The sequence below is a fragment of the Epinephelus moara genome, chromosome 20, assembly GCF_006386435.1.
Source record: "Epinephelus moara isolate mb chromosome 20, YSFRI_EMoa_1.0, whole genome shotgun sequence".
Taxonomy (NCBI): Eukaryota; Metazoa; Chordata; class Actinopteri; order Perciformes; family Serranidae; genus Epinephelus; species Epinephelus moara.
The window spans coordinates 14,643,715-14,662,193 of NC_065525.1; the positions used below are offsets into that span (position 1 = coordinate 14,643,715).

At 42.6% G+C, this 18,479-nt stretch overlaps 3 non-coding genes across 3 annotated transcripts; all 3 read right to left on the reverse strand.

Annotated features, from left to right (window-relative positions):
- Window positions 1-12,770: 12,770 nt before the first annotated feature.
- Window positions 12,771-12,842, reverse strand: trnaq-cug (transfer RNA glutamine (anticodon CUG)). The gene has a single exon. It is a non-coding gene; the product is annotated as a tRNA-Gln (tRNA).
- Window positions 12,843-15,497: 2,655 nt separating this feature from the next.
- Window positions 15,498-15,569, reverse strand: trnap-ugg (transfer RNA proline (anticodon UGG)). The gene has a single exon. It is a non-coding gene; the product is annotated as a tRNA-Pro (tRNA).
- Window positions 15,570-16,536: 967 nt separating this feature from the next.
- Window positions 16,537-16,608, reverse strand: trnap-cgg (transfer RNA proline (anticodon CGG)). Its single transcript has one exon. It is a non-coding gene; the product is annotated as a tRNA-Pro (tRNA).
- Window positions 16,609-18,479: the final 1,871 nt, after the last annotated feature.

An 18,479-nucleotide genomic window follows, 5' to 3' on the forward strand; every position in this document is an offset into this window, starting at 1 on the left:
CTGAAAGCTCATTGTAGAATTTCAACATAAAAGTATGACAATACACACCACACAGATGATGTAGTTCTGGGGCGGTTTGCAGCCGGTGGATTGCCCTCTCCGTGTTGGGGGAGAGTTACTGCCTCAAGAGAGGGAGTTCAAGTATCTCGGGGTCTTGTTCACGAGTGAGGGTAGAATGGAGCGTGAGATGGATTGGCGGGTCGGTGCAGCTTCTGCAGTGATGTGGGCACTGGGCCGGTCCATCGTGGTGAGAAGCTTTTGATTTACTGGTCCATCTAAGTCCCAACCCTCACCTATGGTCATGAGCTCTGGGTAGTGACTGAAAGAATGAGGTTGCGGATACAAGTTGTGGAAATGAGTTTCCTCCGTGGGGTGGCTGGGCTCAGCCTTAGAGATAGGGTGAGGAGCTCGGACATCCATGGGAAGCTCAGAGTGAAAGGGGTCAGTTGAGGTAGTTCTGGCATCTGATCAGGATGCTTCCTGGATGCCTGCTGGAGGTGTTCCGGGCACGTCCCACTGGTAGGAGACCTCGGGGCAGACCTAGAACACGCTGGAGGGATTACATATCTCATCTGGCCTGGGAATGCCTTGGGGTCCCCCAGGAGGAGCTGGAAAGTGTTGCTGGGGAGAGGGATGTCTGGGGTGCTTTGGTCAGCCTGCTGCCCCCGCATCCTGGATAAGTGGATGAAAATGGATGGATGGATGAAGTATGACAATATCTGCAAAAGGTTACACTACAACTTGTAGCACAAAATTCTCCCTGGGGCCCCTCACTGCATCCATAGCTATTTATTCTGATGTCTTTGTGGGTCGTCGTCGTCACACGGGCACCCTGTTTACTTAGTTCATTCCCCTAGTTCAATACCTCGGTGTAGCTGTGTTACAAAAATGCACTGAATTTAGATATTAAAGATGTTGTGGTGTATGACGACAGAGAGCCTGAAAAGAACCATCCTTGATACATACTGCTGTTGTTAAAACATCATGGTTACTTTCTAAGGCTGGTCTGTTGTTGTTGTTGTGGACAAGCTGGAAAAGATCTTGCTGAGGTGCAAACATGTTTCAGACTAACAGAGCACTCTGGCCTGGATATAATTTATTTACAAGCTGAATCAATTATTTTTTTAGTTCTAAAACAAATCAAAAGTCCTCAGAATGTCAGAATGTCTGAAACTAATCTGCTTTTGTTAGACTCTTAGTAAAGCAGTATTCACGCTTGTTTTTTTAAGATCCTGTTGAGTGGTACAAAAGAGAAAACAGAACCTATTACTGCACAAACTGCGTGGAGAAAAAATAGAGAGACTAATGCATTTCAAGAATCACTTTCATCTTCACATCTTGCCTTTTTTTCATTATTTACAACAACATTTTAATCAGCACTGGTTACCAAAAGAGAAGGCAACAACGGGGGTTTAACACAAGTCATATCTGACCTCTTGTGCGACCTAACAAGAACCAAGCAATTTATCTGTTTATTTTGCTAATCGAGAGGAAATCCATTTCCATGTGTGTGTGACCAGTAATGATTTGGCTGTGCATGCCCTTGGGGAGGTTGAATTCATCTAAATCCCTCTAATTAATTTCCTGAACATTTCTAACTCACATCACATCTGCTGGGACAAACAGCCAATCAGCAGAGACTTAATGGGATCTGTATTCGGCATGGAATTTAACATTAGTTTAATGAGTGATCGGTGTAAATCTGATTTCATTTATTTTTTTTTACTTTGTTACAGTCTTAATTAAACACGTGGTGGTCCTGTTGCCCAAAGGCTTTTTGGGTCACACATTGCATTAAATAAATAACTTTCAGTGGTGAGAATAATGTGAAATTTTTCTTCAGAATTATTGTTCTTCACTGTCAAAACATGCTGTCCTTAACAAGGTGAGTCACGTCAGCTGTGACTGAAACACCCCCATATCCAACCTCCTAATGTTGGCTGATAAGAAATAACAGAAAAATTTTTGCTTTGCCAAAAGTGCCAGAGTACATTATCTCCTGTAATGCATTTTGCAGCCAAAAGGTGAAAATAGAAGGGCTCTTTTGTGCGGAGTTTGCATGTTCTGCCGGTTAATGATGGTATAAAACAGTCTTTCAGTTTTTCAAAGTATTGTGAGTCACTGCAACCATGAGAAATCCTTGAGCACACAGTCATAAATGTGCACACAAAATATTAGGCTGATTGGTCCAGTAGCTTTCGATTTACTGGTCCATCTACATCCCAAGTCTTACCTATGGTCATGAGCTATGGGTAATGACTGAAAGAGTAAGGTTGCGGATACAAGCAGCCAAATGAGTTTCCTATGAAGGATAGCTTGGCTCAGCCTTGGTGAGGAACTCGGACATCCAGAGGGAGCTCGGAGTAGAGCCACTGCTCCTTCGCATCGAAAGGGGTCAGTGAAGGTGGTTTGGACATCTGATTAGATCAGGATGCCTCCTGGACTCCTCCCATTAGAAGTTTTTCGGGCACGTCCCACTGATAGGTGGCCCCAGGACAGACCCAGAGTACACTGGAGGGATTATATAACTTGTCTGGCCTTGAAACTCCTTGGGATCCCCTAGAAGGAGCTGGAAAGCGTTGCTTAGGAGAGGGAAGTCTGGAGTACTTTGCTCAGCCTGCTGTCCCCGCAACCCAGCTTCGGAATTAAAATGGATGGATGGAAAGAATGGATGGTCCAGTAGTTTGTGAGATTAGCTGACAGATACATAGATTCACACACATATGCATGCACACACACAACCAAAGGCATGATCCCCAGGCTTAGGCCCGCAAAGATTATAAATCATTTGGGTATGAAAACACTACAGATTATGCTTCAGAGTTCTCATGGGGAACATCAGCAAAAAAATCATCTACACAGAGTGTCAGTGACTGTTTAATAATCCATAACATTTTGCATCCAGTTTGCTGAAAAAGCAGAAATTGGTTCATAAAACTACAGTGACAAATAAAACAGCCACTCTTGGATGTCTTATACCCACATACACTGTGTTCTATTGTGCTGAATACAAATACGGCACGCTTGCCATGCTACAGTGTAGGCTATTTCCTTTTAACTCAATGAACTCCATCTGTTCATGCTAGAACAGGAAAGAATAGAGAGGAAGAGACTCCCCTCAAAGAGCATGTTATTTTATGGTTAATTACTGTACATCACTGAGCCTCAGCACTTGTGTTGGACACAGAAACGGCACTCCAGATTACTGTAATCAGACTAACAGCTCTTCTCACAACACGCCAACGAAGGATTCTCAAAAACTGAAAAACAAACTCAAATGAACACAAAACTAAATGCTTAAATCTCCAAGACAACTGTAAAATAAAGACCGTGAGAGGCTGGTCATGGTGCTGCACACATTCAGCATCATCATTAAAAGCCCTCAAAGCCTAGTAAAGCGCTGTGGTTCAAGATAATGAAGAAATATGACTGGTTTAAAACTGACAGCCTAATGGCCGCAATAGTAAGCAGTTAACCACCAGCTGCCTCAGTTCCATTTTATACTCAGCATTAAGTGAATATCGTTTTGCCAAATTTATAAACATCTTCTGATTGCTTCCAGAGCTCCTTTTTGCTCTTCCCACCAGCGTGGAATAACACGCCAAATCCACTCATTTGACGAATGATATGACGGATGAAAAACGTTTACTGTTTGGTACCTCTGGGCTGGTGACAGAGAAATATGAAATTACTCCAACAACAGCAGAGTCATAAACTCTCCACAAAACCTGTTAAATCTGATATGAATTTAATTTTAGAGGAATAACCCATTCATTATGTGTGATAGCTTTGGAAATAAGCAGTTGTGGATCAAGCACATTCAGCCCCTTAGGCAAGCTTTCCTGCCCCCCCCCCCCGCCAATTATTATCATATTATCTCACTATATAGTCTCGCTCTGAAGTCGTCGAAATCTGATGCTTTGGCAGTGACTTCCTTTAACGTCGGAATGATACGTGGCCTGTCGCTGTTATATTTTAACGGCACTCGACGGTGTCATGGGGTGGGGAAATGCAGTGGGACAAAAATTAAAGTTAAAGTGGTGAAAGTCCAAGTGGGGCAGGTGGGAGGGGCAGTGGATGGGTCCAACAAACACTGACTTTCACCTGGAAGAGTGGTGTTTTCCTCCTGTAAGATTATAAAGCCAAACCCTGTTCTTTTTTCCCCAGACCCAATCACGTGCATTTGTTGCCTAAACCCAACCATGTGCGTTTGTTGTTGAAGGAAAAGAAACAATCAATTTGCGGTGTTTTGAAAGAGACTGTGTATAAACTCTACATTTCCTGAGAAAACGGAAGTGTGTTTTGAAAGAAGACACTCCATGTAACAGGAAGAACCTGACATGGCATCCCAAAACGTCAACAACCAATGCACTCTGAGTCGTCACAACTGGACGTGGAAAGTCCATGATCAAACGTCGATATGTGACGAGATCAGAATGAGAATGTGTTGGTTTTTCTACTGCGTCCTATATGGCTTTTGCCTTTTCATTTTCTCTTGCTCCATTGCTCTCCACATCCACCCCACTCCATCATTTCCCTTATGTTCAGGGGGATTTGGTGCCCCCTCCTTCTGGGTGTCGCACTATGCAGCCCATAGGAAGATCCACCTTTGGAGATAAGTGACACTGTACCATACATTTTACTGTGGGATTACAATTCAGATGCTTTTGATACAACTGTTCTACTATTCTACTACACTGCGTACATTTGTCACACACCTGGGAGGGTGTTTACAAGGTTTCCCCCCCGTCAGTCTTACACTCTGCCATACATGAACAGCATCAACACTTTTCACTGTTGGTCTCAATGGAAACTTTGTTCTCTTTCTCCTCTGTCTGGTTTGATACACAACAGAGGCAGTTGTGCGTGCTGTTTTTGGGATTTCTCCTCGCATGACGAAGGTTTGTGGCCTCGAGCTAGTTGCATGGCTGTGGATGGCAGAGCTTGACACAATCAAAGGCATCAATTACAATCAGGCGTGTAATGGGGCTATCGCCATTGTTTGAAAAAGAGCTGATTTGCAACTTTGCCTTAAGAGAAAAAAAGGGGGGGGGGGGTTTTGACAGAAGACACATTTTTCGTGTGAGTAGAGAGACTCCACACGTGTGTGTAAGGCTGGATTTAAGTTGCCTAAGCAGATGAAAAACACAGACACGTACATCTTGGCAAACAATGAATCGCAATGTGGTCGTGTCTGTTAATTTTTTTAACAGCACTGAATGTATTCCAGCCAAACAAGCACTTCATCATTGCAACAAACTAAAAGTGAGGCAGTTATTTTACTTCATCAGCTAAAATATTTGAGCGTTAAATGGTCTGTGCATGCTCATACCTCTGAGGGGCCACATCCAAAGGCATTATCAAGAGTCTGTCATTTGAGCTGAATCCAAAAGAAAAAATGTTGATGGTAAAAACGAATGCACGAGAGATTGATTTCAGCTTTAAAAGCCATAAATAGCATAGCTGTGTAGAATTTCCTTAGATGCCTTAAAAGAAAACTTTCCCCCAATGACCATTTGTCAATTACCCACCCTGTGCTACCTTAAATTCCTGAAGAAAACTCGCATGCCTTGGGTGAAGAAAAATCCAGAAATAGGAGAAAATTCTTGATGAATTGAGGTCATAGGCGAATGTGTTTAACAACAGCAGAACATTATCAAAACATCCGTTCACAAACTCTCACACAACACATACAGTATAAGCCAAATCTCATTTATCCAGTCGTATGCTCAGTACTTCCCAAACAGGCGGAGAACTGAACAGAGACAGAAACTTTCTAATCTATGCTCCTGTCAAAGCCAGACTGCATTGTCAAAAACGGATGCTCTACTGCTGCCTCAGTCAGTTTGTACTATTGTGTTACTTTGTTTGAAAGTGTTAGTTCGGCTTCAACAAAGTCACAAAATGACACAAACAAACTAACTGATCGAGGCAGTGGAAGCATGCAGCTCCCATGTTCAGCAAGTTACTGTTTTTGTCAGTGAAGACTGGCTTTGATGAAAGTAAAGATAAGTTTCTTTCCCCCATCTGTTTGGGAAGTACTGAAGATTTGACTGCCCGAGTTGTGTGAGTATTTGCCCAAGACTTCAGCTCATTAAGAATTTCCTCTGTTTTTGGATTCTTCGTTCACCGTGGAGACGTGCAAGGACAATACAGTTTTCTTCACAAAGTCAATGTAACACTGTGTGAGCTATTATACAAAATGGTCATTTTGGGGGGTAAAGTAATACTTTATTAACTTTTTGATATCAATGGACGGATTAGTGTATTCTTAAATCACATTTGGAAAAGTATTAAAAGGGGAAACGTGCTGTCTTTATCAGAATAAACAGCCCCCAGGATTCTTCTGGAGCTCAGTCAGACCCACTGGTAGATGTCCAAACCACAGCTTTGAGAGACTTTCCATTGGAATTCGTATCGGACCTGTCAGGGGGCCTCTAGGCTGGAACCTTGGTGCTGAGCGTCCTGAAGCCTATTTGCAAATTACCTCCTTCAACAGAGTGGAGGGTAGAATAACACACAGCAGCCTCCTGTCTGTCCAAGACCCAGCTACCTGGGTCAGCTACCGCAGGGAGAAGAGATATGGAGCAGGACCAAGGGGGAGGACGGGGGGTGTCAAACTTGGCTAACCAAACCCTACTGATACGAGACCTGTTGCTCCTTCCGCGCTCACCTACTGGTGTCCCATTTCTGTTATTATGGGAGTTTTTTAAAGGAAGTGTCCAGAGTTGTTAGCAGCAGACGTTTTAGTGGTTTTTGACACGGGGGTATAATAAAGCAGACTGAGGTAGACTTGAGCATGGTGTTCGTGTTCTAGATTTGCATGATGGATGGTGGCAGTGGCTGAGTGGGACAGGTTGCCTGCTCTAATGGGTCTCTGAGGAACTTAATCAGCCATTCCCGCAGCGCTAAGGATAAATAACAAGCTGGACATTTCTGCTGTGGGGCGGTCCGGCCAAGAAAGAGCTGACTGATGGCACTCCTGCAAAAAATAGCCAGAGATCCCTTTAGCAAGATAATGAGCCTAATCAAGAATGACGGCTGAGAAACTGAGACACACACTCTTAAAATACATCTATCTGTGTGAATCAATCTGTGTGCCCTCACAAGGCATCCAAATCTGTAGTGAAGGACAGCGTAAGGTGTGTCGTTCCTGGTCAAACTACATTTTTAGGCTCTAGACAGCTTGCACAGCTACGTAATATCTGAAGAGCTCCACTGCAGTATGCTCAGTGGAAACTGGCCAGGGTGCAAAGAATTAAACTGACAAGAGCTCTCAGCATAAATATCTACTTAACACAGCGAAGTGCAGCCTTTTTAAACACTCAGACACACTGTTATCCAGGTTTCTCATGCACATGCTCTTATGGGTTAGTGCATTAACATGATTGGGAACAAGAGTACGGCTGTGGCTACTTGAAATAAATGGCAACAGCTGTCAAGAATATATTGATGGAGTGTTTAGAAATGATTCTACAACAGATGGTTGGAAACAGCAAAAGAGGAGAGCAGAGTAGCCTGAGTCCCCATGGCTAATGAACTCACAGTAGAGAGTAATATCTGCAGCATGAGCTGATGAACTGAGGAAAACATTATATATGGTCTACTTTAAATAGTGGCGCCCCCAGAAATTTTTCATAGTGGTAACAAGATGGGGTCACTGCAAATCTTGAGGTAGCACACAAAAAACAAAACTCATAACTTAATTTCAGGAATTTGCATTTGCTGTTGAAGTAGGCTAGTTTAAAACTATGTCAACATGGAGAGTTAAGGATATACTTTGGTGTCTTATTTTACAAATAACATTACTTATTATCTGATGTGCATAGACTAATACCAGTGTAGTTTTGTTGGGATCAATCGTCCTTCAAATAGGCCAGTTGTCCCTTTCTTTAAAAAGACAAATATACAGCTTTAATTTGAAGGAGTACATTGATTGTAAGGAACAAAACATGTAGGAAAAAGCCTTCTCACATTTAGGGGAGACTCGTTGGTACCCATAGGACCTGTTTTCATTCAGATATCTTGAGGTGATAGTTTAGTAGCGGGATTTATATTTCTGCGTCGAATCAACAACATACCTATGGTGAAGACTCTACGTTCATGCACATAGCCACAGGCTTGGACTAATAATATTAGCATGTTACATTTGTTTGGAAAATGTTTTTACTATAAGACAGTTGTTTTGTGAACCTTGTGAGTTGTAATGGAACTGAATTTTGTAACATCACCTTCGTTAAATGTTGCTGTTGTCCCAGGCTTAATATACGTAGAGGAAAAGTCCGCTGGCTGCTAAGCTAATTTATACAATGTAAAATGCCATGGTCTTGTGCTAAAAACATTAGCATGTTGTATTTGTGGGGAAAATGTGTCCAGCAAAAGACAAGTGCTTTGTCTATGAATTCTGTGAGTCATAGTAAAGCCAATTTGTGTACTTGTGTTTGAAACTGTCTCTATTCAGCCATGTTTAATATGTGTGTTTGAATCAACTTAACTCCACAGCACGCGGATAAGTGTTTTGGAGGTGTAAGTGCAGAGTGACACAAAGACACACCACCGCACAAGTATAAATGCTCACAACAGCGTAGGCCATATGTGTAGATTACGGCGTAGAGTCTGCAAAGAGCTGTCTCACAAGTATAAATCCTGCTTCAAAGGAACCCCTGTGGAAAAGTCCATGCCAGTTGTTCATTAGCATTATTTAGCCCCTTTTTTGACAAGCTATGCCTTCATGGCACCAATGGATGCTTCAGGTTGTCTAGTTTCACAAGACATCAATACCTTCACTTTAAAAATGAGTGTGCCAAGGCCTCTTGAAGACAGTAATATCAGCTTCCAATTGTAAAAGTGTGGTCCCCCCGTCCCCCTACCCCTGGGGCCACCACTGACTTTAAAGCTTAAATAGAGTCAAAACTGTAGCAGATAAAACCATCTACTCAGATCATGCTAGCCTGTAGAGGATACTGTATAGATATTACAGACCTTCTTGTTTTACCTGAAGTGAAATATGCAACTAGAGAAACACTGTTGTGAAAATGTCAAACTCAAGCTGTGTTTAAGAAATTACAGAAGCTCCAAGAGAGAAACTGTGAATTGCAATCTAATCGTAAACAGTAATTATTGTAAATACAAACACTTTGTGGGATGACAGTTTTCTGTTTAATTTGTTGTTCGGTATCCTGTAATAATAAGGTAGACAAGCTCCAACAGCTACTGCGCGGAAAGGGATTTGAAGACAAATCAGCTGTGTACAAATCCTAATTATTATTTCTTCTGACACACTTTGCCTCCGTGATGTAACACGCTCTAATGAAGTCAAACTCCAGTGGTACTAATTTTTCCTCTCTGTAGTTTCAGAGACTTCCCCTGAAAATATTTTTTTCTGATGCTGTCATTTTCTGTTTCTGCAGTAGGGTCTTGTTGGACCTCCAGTATACCACCTTGTATGTCAATGTGCTCTCCAGTCCACCATCATCCAAGATACCAGGTTGAATGTAACATAAGCTTATAAGGAGATCATTTCCAAACGAGATGTGATAAGGAGAGCAAATTTGTCCTTCATGTGAGCCTCTCCTGACTGAAGCTGATGATCGTTGGCATTCAAATATCAAACTTATTTTGTAATGTTTGGCTCTCTGATCCATGTAGGCTAGAGGTTTAATACAGATTGTGTAACGGAGGGATGAAAGATGGGCAGGGCAGTGCTGTCTGTGTTTTAGGCGGGGGTGGCTGTGCTCCATCAACTTGGCCACAGCACCGGACAGATGGGAAACCTGCCCAGATGTAGAGGCTCTGCAGTTGCATCATAAATCTCTTGGCAACTGGTGTCATAATGGAGGTTCTGATGAAAAATTGGTGGTGTCCAAATATCTAAATAAAGCCACACAATGTAATGAAATTAGCACAAATTGAAAAGCAGATAAGAGTTGTGTACACTGATGTGACGCTGACGTTCCTCTGTCATAGTCTGAATGATACAATATGCTCATATCATTCTTTCCACTGCTGTATTTCAGTGTCAAAGAATTGTCTGTTTCCAGCCAAGTCTCCATGTCATCCCATCGTGCAGACACATTTCCCTCACCATCTCTCTTTGGACCACATCACCATTTTAGGCTTTGTATTTAAGTTATTGCGTGTTGAGAGAGCAGCCTGACAACAAGACCGATGACTGAAAAGATTGCTCTGACGTGGGTGTGAGTTAATTCAGTTCTGTCACAAACACTTACATCACATGGCAAATGGAGACGACAATACAATCTGACTTGGCGGTAGACTTCTCCTTGTGGGAAGACTCCCTGCTGCAGCAACACGGCAGAACAAAGTGAAAACACGACACATGATGAATAACATGCAAATAATCACCCAGTTGTTATTACTTAGAAGTTAACACCATCCAAGGTGCAGAGCTAAAGCAGGTGGAGGCTAAAGTGAGGAGCCTCCGGCAGCAGCTGCAGCTACAAGTAGGAAACACATCTGCAGTCAGATTGGATGTGAGTGTGAAGACCTTAAATAGCCTCCAAGTCACTGCAATAAAATGTGATGGTTGAGACAGTGGTGAAGTAGCTGACAGCACACTGATGTGTGACTTCGACTGTCCTTCCAGAGCAAATTAATTCAGGTTATAAGTAAAAGTGACTGCTAAGCCCAGTCACCAAGTCTCATCACGCCCTCTTCATATCTGAATCTGTCTCTGTCTATGTGCTGCCTGTCAGCGCTGCCTCCAGTCAGACAAGTACAAGTTGCATTACACCCTCCTTGCCCTTCTGCTTCAATATAAAGTTTGGTAGATCAGCTGAACTAAGTTGCTCACAAAACATGGCAGGTAGTGTAGTTGTTGAATAGTACAGTGGCTGAAAGAGCTCAATGCACTGCAACACTCACCAATTTGACCATGTATATGCATATCAGAAAAATGCAATTAGAAGGGTATTGGTAGTTCATTATTAATGCTTTTCTTATTTTAAGTTGTTATGTGTTGAGCTCACTTGCCATCCATACTGAAGAATGCCAATATCAACTAGGAAAGGAGGAAATAAAGAAGCCATGACAAGGCAATTAACATGTTAATAGCAGAGTATGAACGTCCAACCACAGTAAATGTACCACTTTGATTGTTCTATGCTAGTCAACTACATAGACGGACATCTGTGAATCTACTACAATATGCAATTTACATATGGTCAGCGTGCACTGATGTCAGTACAAATGTACTTATTTTAAACTGTACAAAACTGTAATGTGTTGTTTTGTATAGCAATCAAAGAATGGACTATATCAGTATAACATAGAACCCTCATTATGTGACACCTGCATATTTATGTAATATGTAACATATGAATCTTCTTTAAACTTCGTAGGCAACATGTTTTTTTTCATGACAATTAAATTTGAATTAAAGATTAAATGATTAAATGAAAAAAAATCTAAATAGAAGTAGACATAAGAAATAACACAGAGGTGCAAGTCATAGAATTCAATTCTACAGACATGGAACCTCAAAAGAATTTCTATCTAAGTTCACTACAAGAACAAATTCGCTGTGAAGTAAGTGATGATGAGGCCAGGCTCACCCAAAATCCAACCAAGGGGAGAGTCCTCCTGGACATCAGGGAGGACTTGCTGGCCAACCTCCTCAACAAGTTCCAAGAGCAGTGGGAGAATGTCTGCGACCTGACCACTCCAACCAGTGAAACAACACTGCAGTTGGAAAGGATCAGCATAATGCTCAGAGAAACCCAGAACGATCTTGAGCAGCAGGCAAGCATCAGTGAGGACCTGCATGCTGAGCTGGAGCAGGTGAAGGGAGAGAAAGACGCTCTTCATAAAGACCTGGAGGAAATGAAGTTGAAGCTCACTGCTGAAAGGCAGTTGGAGAGAAAGACGTCCCAAGCTTCTAAAGAACTGCAGAAGCTCACCACCACTTTAACCTATCTGTATGCCAAATTGGAGCAGATGAAGGGCGAGAAAGAGGCCCTTGATAAAGAGGTAGAGGCAAAAAGGTTGGAAGCCTGTCGTCACATGGAATTCCTTGCAGTGGCTAAAACCAACACTAAGCTTCAGTTAGAAAGCCAACTGGAATTCAAGAGGGCACAAGCTCAGAAAAATCATGAGCAGCAGACCTCCATCGTTAAGGTCCTGCAAGCTGAATTGGAGACGGTGAAGGGAGCTAAGGCAACCCTTCAAATAGACATGAAAGCTCTCCGCAAGTAGACAGAGGAGGCTAAAAAGACTCTGAAGAGATCCCAGACCTCATCACTTACAGATGGAGCATCAGAGAGCAGAGAGCAGAGCACTAGCAGCAGCCTTGAAAAGGGCAGAGGAGCTGCTGGAAATTGAATGCCTCAGCTTCACGCAGGAGAGGGAAAAATCCAGAGCAAACAAAAAGAGGACAATAATAAGCTCACGGCTTCTCTAAAGGCCGCTGAGAGGAAACTCATTGTCCTACATCTCCAGTTGCAGAAGGAAAAGGCTTACCTCACTGCACCACTGGAGATGACTGAGAGCAGCAACAAGAACTTTGTGGTTGCTCTCAAGAGAAAATATCAAGATAAGCTGCAGAGTGACTGTCTCCGATGGCAGCAGGAGAAAACCTCCCTGCTGGCTACATCCTGGCCCCAGTGGCTGCAGGTTTGATTTTAACCTGCAGCCCTTTGCTGCATGTCATCCCCTCTCTCTCTCCTTTCACACTTCCCAATAAGATAAGATAAGTTTAGCAGCTTCACTGCCTATCAATTATAACTCTAATTTGTGTGTGAACAACAGTGTCTAGGTTCCACCAAGACTTGAGCTTGGATTACTGGAGTCAGAGTCCAGAGTGCTGACCATTACACCATGGAACCAGAGTATTTTCTCTATCTACCTGAAGTTGGTTCTTTAGTGGACTTTAAATTAAGGATTAAATATTAAATCATTAACTTCAGATCTGAAACATTGTTCCAAACTTATAAAATTAAAACCCTCACCCAGAAAACAAGTAACATTTTTGCCACTGGGGCTTGTCCGGGATTTGAACCCCGGATTCCTCGCACCCGAAGCGAGAATCATACTCCTAGACCAACAAGCCATGTGAAAACAATTGTTTCTGCAAATTTTGCTGAAGGACATACAGCCCCAGTCTGTCCTCAAGCTGCATAGTTGGCTTTGGGGCTGTCCCATCTTTCCACACTTGGCTGAGTGCGCTTGGTTGCACACACACTTTGGTGACGTTTTGCCACGCAGAACATACATAGTGTTCAAGCACTTATTCAGTGGCCAAGTACGCAGGGATATTTAAACGAAATTGGGACAGATTTGACAACACCCCTTACATTGCGCATTGGATGTTATTCTCTGTGAACAAAAACATGATCCAGTTTAGAAAAGGGTGTAAAGAAATAATTTTCATGTCGGGATGAGAAAAGGTGTGGATATTCAGCAGGGATTTGCAGCTGTGATTTATGTTGAGCTGATGTATGTATGTATGTATATGGATATATGAATATATTTTCATGTTGGTACATGAACAATTCATGATATTTCTATTACATGCATTTAAGAAAGTCAATTAATATGCTGGCATATATAACACTACGTTGGATATCTAAAGGAAAGTTAAAGGTTATTAATTAGTGAATAAAAGGGGAAGGATTAAATAAATTAACTACTCTTTTATAATATTTGTCATGTTCGAAATAAAGACATCAATCAAAAGAAATGACAGAGCAAACTACTCACCTGTATCCATCAGCTGCAGTATTTTTAGCCCCGGTAAACAGGTAATCGTTTTCCGAATTGGAACGTTTGTTCCGTGGTCCCTATTTCAGATAAATTCTGTGGTTAGTAAGTAATTCCAGGGCAAAGCTTGATGTGAATTTCCTCACCACAGACACATTAACAAAGCTTCCTAACATGTACCATCGTGATGCTATGATATGAATGGGACTATGATATAAAGTTAAATTTATAATACATTTTTCTTACATTGAAATTTCTTCGGCGGCATCTCAGAAATCCCGATGATGGCAGACTCACTGAACTGTAGTGGGCAGAATTCACCAGCATTGATGCATTGTGGGATTTATATTTGGCCAAATACCGCTCAGGTGCAGTCTTACCATAAGTGTGGGTAAAGTACAAATCAAGCGCACTGCACTTTTGGTCGTTGTAGAAATGGGATACACTTGTGCACTTACACTAAGCACATAGACGTGCACGTCAAGTGTCCAAGTGCATAAGTGTGATCAAGCGCGCATAATGGGACAGGTCTCATTCTATGGCTCCACTACTGAATTCAGCGTTGTGATACCATTGGACGATAGAACACATTTCACACAAAAGGTTCCACCATAGCTTGAGCTTGGATTTGTTAGTAATATCAGTCAAACATGACTGTTCTATTGTAGTAAAGTTGCTAAATTATGTGACTTTGATATCATCAAGTCACATCAGCTTGAGGTTTAAATGACTGGTTTCCATAAGACATCAGGTAGCAAAGTTGTTTTACATCTCATAGGATAAACATACTACACAACACAAACTACGTAGCCACTTTGGAACCCTGTGTGCTCGTCCAGGATTCAAACCCGGGACATCTCACACCCTAAGTGAGAATCATACCCCTAGACCAACGAGCCACATATAGTGTGCCCTCTGTAATTTTCACTCAACGAAAGACCTCTCCACTTTGTCCTTGGCTTGAAAGCAGTCTTTGGGATGCTTTGGGATGACTGGACACATTTCACACAAAAGGTTCCACCAAGACTTGAGCTTGGGTTTGTCAGTAAAATCAGTCAAACAAGACTGTTCTATCCTTATAAATTTGATTCAATTATGTGACTTCAATTTCATCAAGTCACATCAGCTCGAAGTTTAAATGACTGGTTTCCATAAGGCATTACACCTATGACATCAGGTAGCAAAGTTGTTTTACATCACATGAGATAAACATACTACACAACACAAACTACGCAGCTACTTTGGAACCCTGTGGGCTCGTCCGGGATTTTTACCCGGGACCTCTCGTACCCAAAGCGAGAATCATACTCCTAGACCAACGAGCCACAGAAAGTGCTGCCTGGGATGGTGGTCAGTTAAGCGCTTTTTCAGTTTATGCCGTGTACTCATCCGTTGAAGGACATACAGCCCCAGTCTGTCACTGAATTGAAAGCAATCCTCAAGCTGCATAGTTGGCTTTGTCTCTTTCTATGGCTCCATTGCAGAATTCAACTTTGTGATAACATTGGACCATAGAACACATTTCACACAAAAGGTTCTACCATAACCACCATTCCACCATAACTTGAGCTTGGATTTGTCAGTAAAATCAGTCAAACACGACTGTTCTGTCGTAATAAATTTGCTTAAATTATGTGATTCTGATTTCATCAAGTCACATAAGCTTTAGGTTAAAGATCTGCTTTTCCAAAGGCATCACACCTGCAACACAAGGGGGCATATCTGTGGCACATAACACTTGATAAACATAGCACATTACTTAAGCTACTTCTAAACACTGCGGGCTCGTCCGGGATTTGAACCCTGGACCTCTCGCACCCAAAGCGAGAATCATACTCCTAGACCAACGAGCCACAAAAAGGGGTGCCCGGGGGGTTGGGCAGTTGAGCGTTTTCCCAGTTTATGCCATGTACTCATCCGTTCACCCACCCATTTTCCTACCCTATCCTACTCCTACCCAGGTTAGGTCTCAGTGGAAGCAAGCTTATCAAAGTCGCCCCCACACTCTTCACCACCTCTGCATTCTCCAGGTCTTCTTCAAGATCCAGAGGCATTCCTAGGCAAAATGGGATATGTCATGGTGTTGTCGACATGTAGGTGCAGTGGTTATTTTCAGACTTCCTCCTTGGAATATCTGAGCTGCTCAACTATCCATAGAGACATCCTGTGTAGGAAAGCAGTTTGGATGGCTTATGTGCATACATCATCTCATTATTATGGTTGCTACCCAAAACTTTGGCCATGTTTTACAATTGAACATGCATCGACTGCTAAGGCCCTGTCTTTCGTTTTCTGATAATATAGGAAAAGTTTAGCAGCTTTACTGCCTATTAACCATTAGGCTAATTTGTGCTCGTCCGGGATTCGAACCCCAGACCTCTCGCACCTGAAGCAAGAGTCATCCTCCTAGACCAAAGAGCCACTCAAAGTGTGCTTTCTGCAGATTTTGCTGAAGGACATACAGCCCCAGTCTGTCACTGAATTGAAAGCAATCCTCAAGTTGCATAGTTGGCTCCATCTCTTTCTATGGCTCCACTGCTAAATTCAGCTTTGTGATACTATTGGACAATAGAGCACATTTCACACAAATGGTTCCACCAAGACTTGTCAGTCAAATCAGTCATGCATGACTGTTCTATGGTAGTAAAGCTGCTTGAATTATGTGACTTTGATTTCATCAGGTCACATCAGCTCTAAGTTTAAGTAACTGGTTTCCATTTGGCGTTACACCTATGACATCAGGGAGCATAGTTGTTTTACATCACACTGTAATAAACACACCACATGACACAAACTATGCAGCCACTTCTGAGACCCTGTGGGCTCGTCCGGGATTTGAACCCGGGACCTCTCACACCCGAAGCGAGAATCATACCCCTAGACCAACGAGCCACGTTAAATGTCTTTTTGGCAATTTTCCCTCACCGAAAGACCTCTCCACTTTGTCCTTGGCTTGAACGCAATCTGCAAGTTGTATGATTGGCTTTTTCTACGACTCCACTGCCGGATTCAGCTTTGGGATGCTTTTGGACGACTGGACACATTTCACACAAAAGGTTCCACCAAGGCTTGAGCTTGGATTTGTCTGTAAAATCAGTCAAACACAACTGTTCCATCCTAATGAAGTTGTTTGTGCGTAAAACCGAATCATGCGACTTTGATTTCATTAAGTCACATCAGCTTTAGGTTGAAAGATCTGCTTTCCTAAAGGAGTTACCTCTGCAACAACGGGGAGCATATCTGTTTCACATCACACTTGATAAAAATGGCACATTACCACAGCTACGCAGCTAACCCTTAAGGGCTCATTTATGCTCCCTTTACGTACGAAAATGTATACGTCCGTTTCAAACGATGTTACCGTCACTGCCCACATACTTCCATGCGCCCTTTACGTTGGCATGGATGTTAACCAATATATCCACCAGGAGGCAGCCCAGCGTCAAAAGTTTATGACAACAACAAACTCAAAAACAAACATGGCGACTGTGGAGGAGATATTGATAATGTACCTCTTGCATAAAAGACAAAAAAAGAGGCAGCGTTGTAGGAGGCGGTGGTCGGTGAGGCCGTTAAATACATCGTGACTGGAGGACGGAGAATTCTTTTCTCTAGTACTGCAGATGAGAGAAACTGAATTGTTATTTCTTCTTCGTGTCTCACTAGAGCTACAGTACGTATTGGGTAGTGACAGCAACACTGCCCCACGGTTTCCGGTGGTACTGCTCCATTTGACCCGTATCCGTAAGCTTTATGGAAACGTGCAGAAATACGGACGAAATGAACGCGGAGCACGGACAGAAGGCTCCGTCCGTATCCGGATCCGTATTTAACGTTGAGCATAAATGGGCGTTAACACTGTGGGCTCGTCCGGGATTTGAACCCGCCACCTTTCACACCCAAAGCGAGACTCATACTCCTTGACCAACAAGCCACAAAAGGTACTGCCTGTGTGGGTGCTCACTCAAGCGTTTTCCTCAGTTTATGCTGTGTACTCAACCATTCACCCCTGCATTTTCCTACCCTATCCTATCCAGGTTAGGTCTCAGTGGAAGCAAGCTTATTAAAAGTCGCCCACATGCTTTTCTCCTCTTGTGCATCCTCCAGGTGTTCATCAGGGATCCAGAGGCATTCCCAGGCAAAATGGGATATGTCGCGGTGTCGACGACGTGTAGGTGCAGCGGTTCTTTTCAGACTTCCACCTTGGAATATATGAGCTGCCCAACTATCCATAGAAACATCCTGTGTAGGAAAGCAGTTTGGATGGCTTACATGCATCCACGATCTCATTGTTGTGGTTGCTACCCAAAAGTTCGGCCATGCCTTGCGATCGAACACCCATTGACTGCTAGATCCAAGGCTGTGTCTTTGGTTGTCCGATAATAAGAGAGAAGTTTAGCGTCTTTACTGCCTAGTAACCACAACTCTAAATGGTGTGTGAACAACAATGTCTAGGTTCCACCAAGACTTATATTACTAGATTCAGAGTCCAGAGTGCTGACCATTACACCATGGAACCCAAGACAAGCATGCATGCTATTAATGGTCTCATGAAGACATGCTTCCCATTGCACCAAAGACAATAAAAGAGTAATTTCTCTGTCTATGTGAAGCTGTTTTTATACTCAACTCAACTCAACTCAAACTTTATTTATAAAGCACATTTAAAACAACCAAGGTTGACCAAAGTGCTGAACAGGTCAATAGAAATAAACAAGCAAATACAATGATGTATCTAATAGTACACCACAATAATAACCATA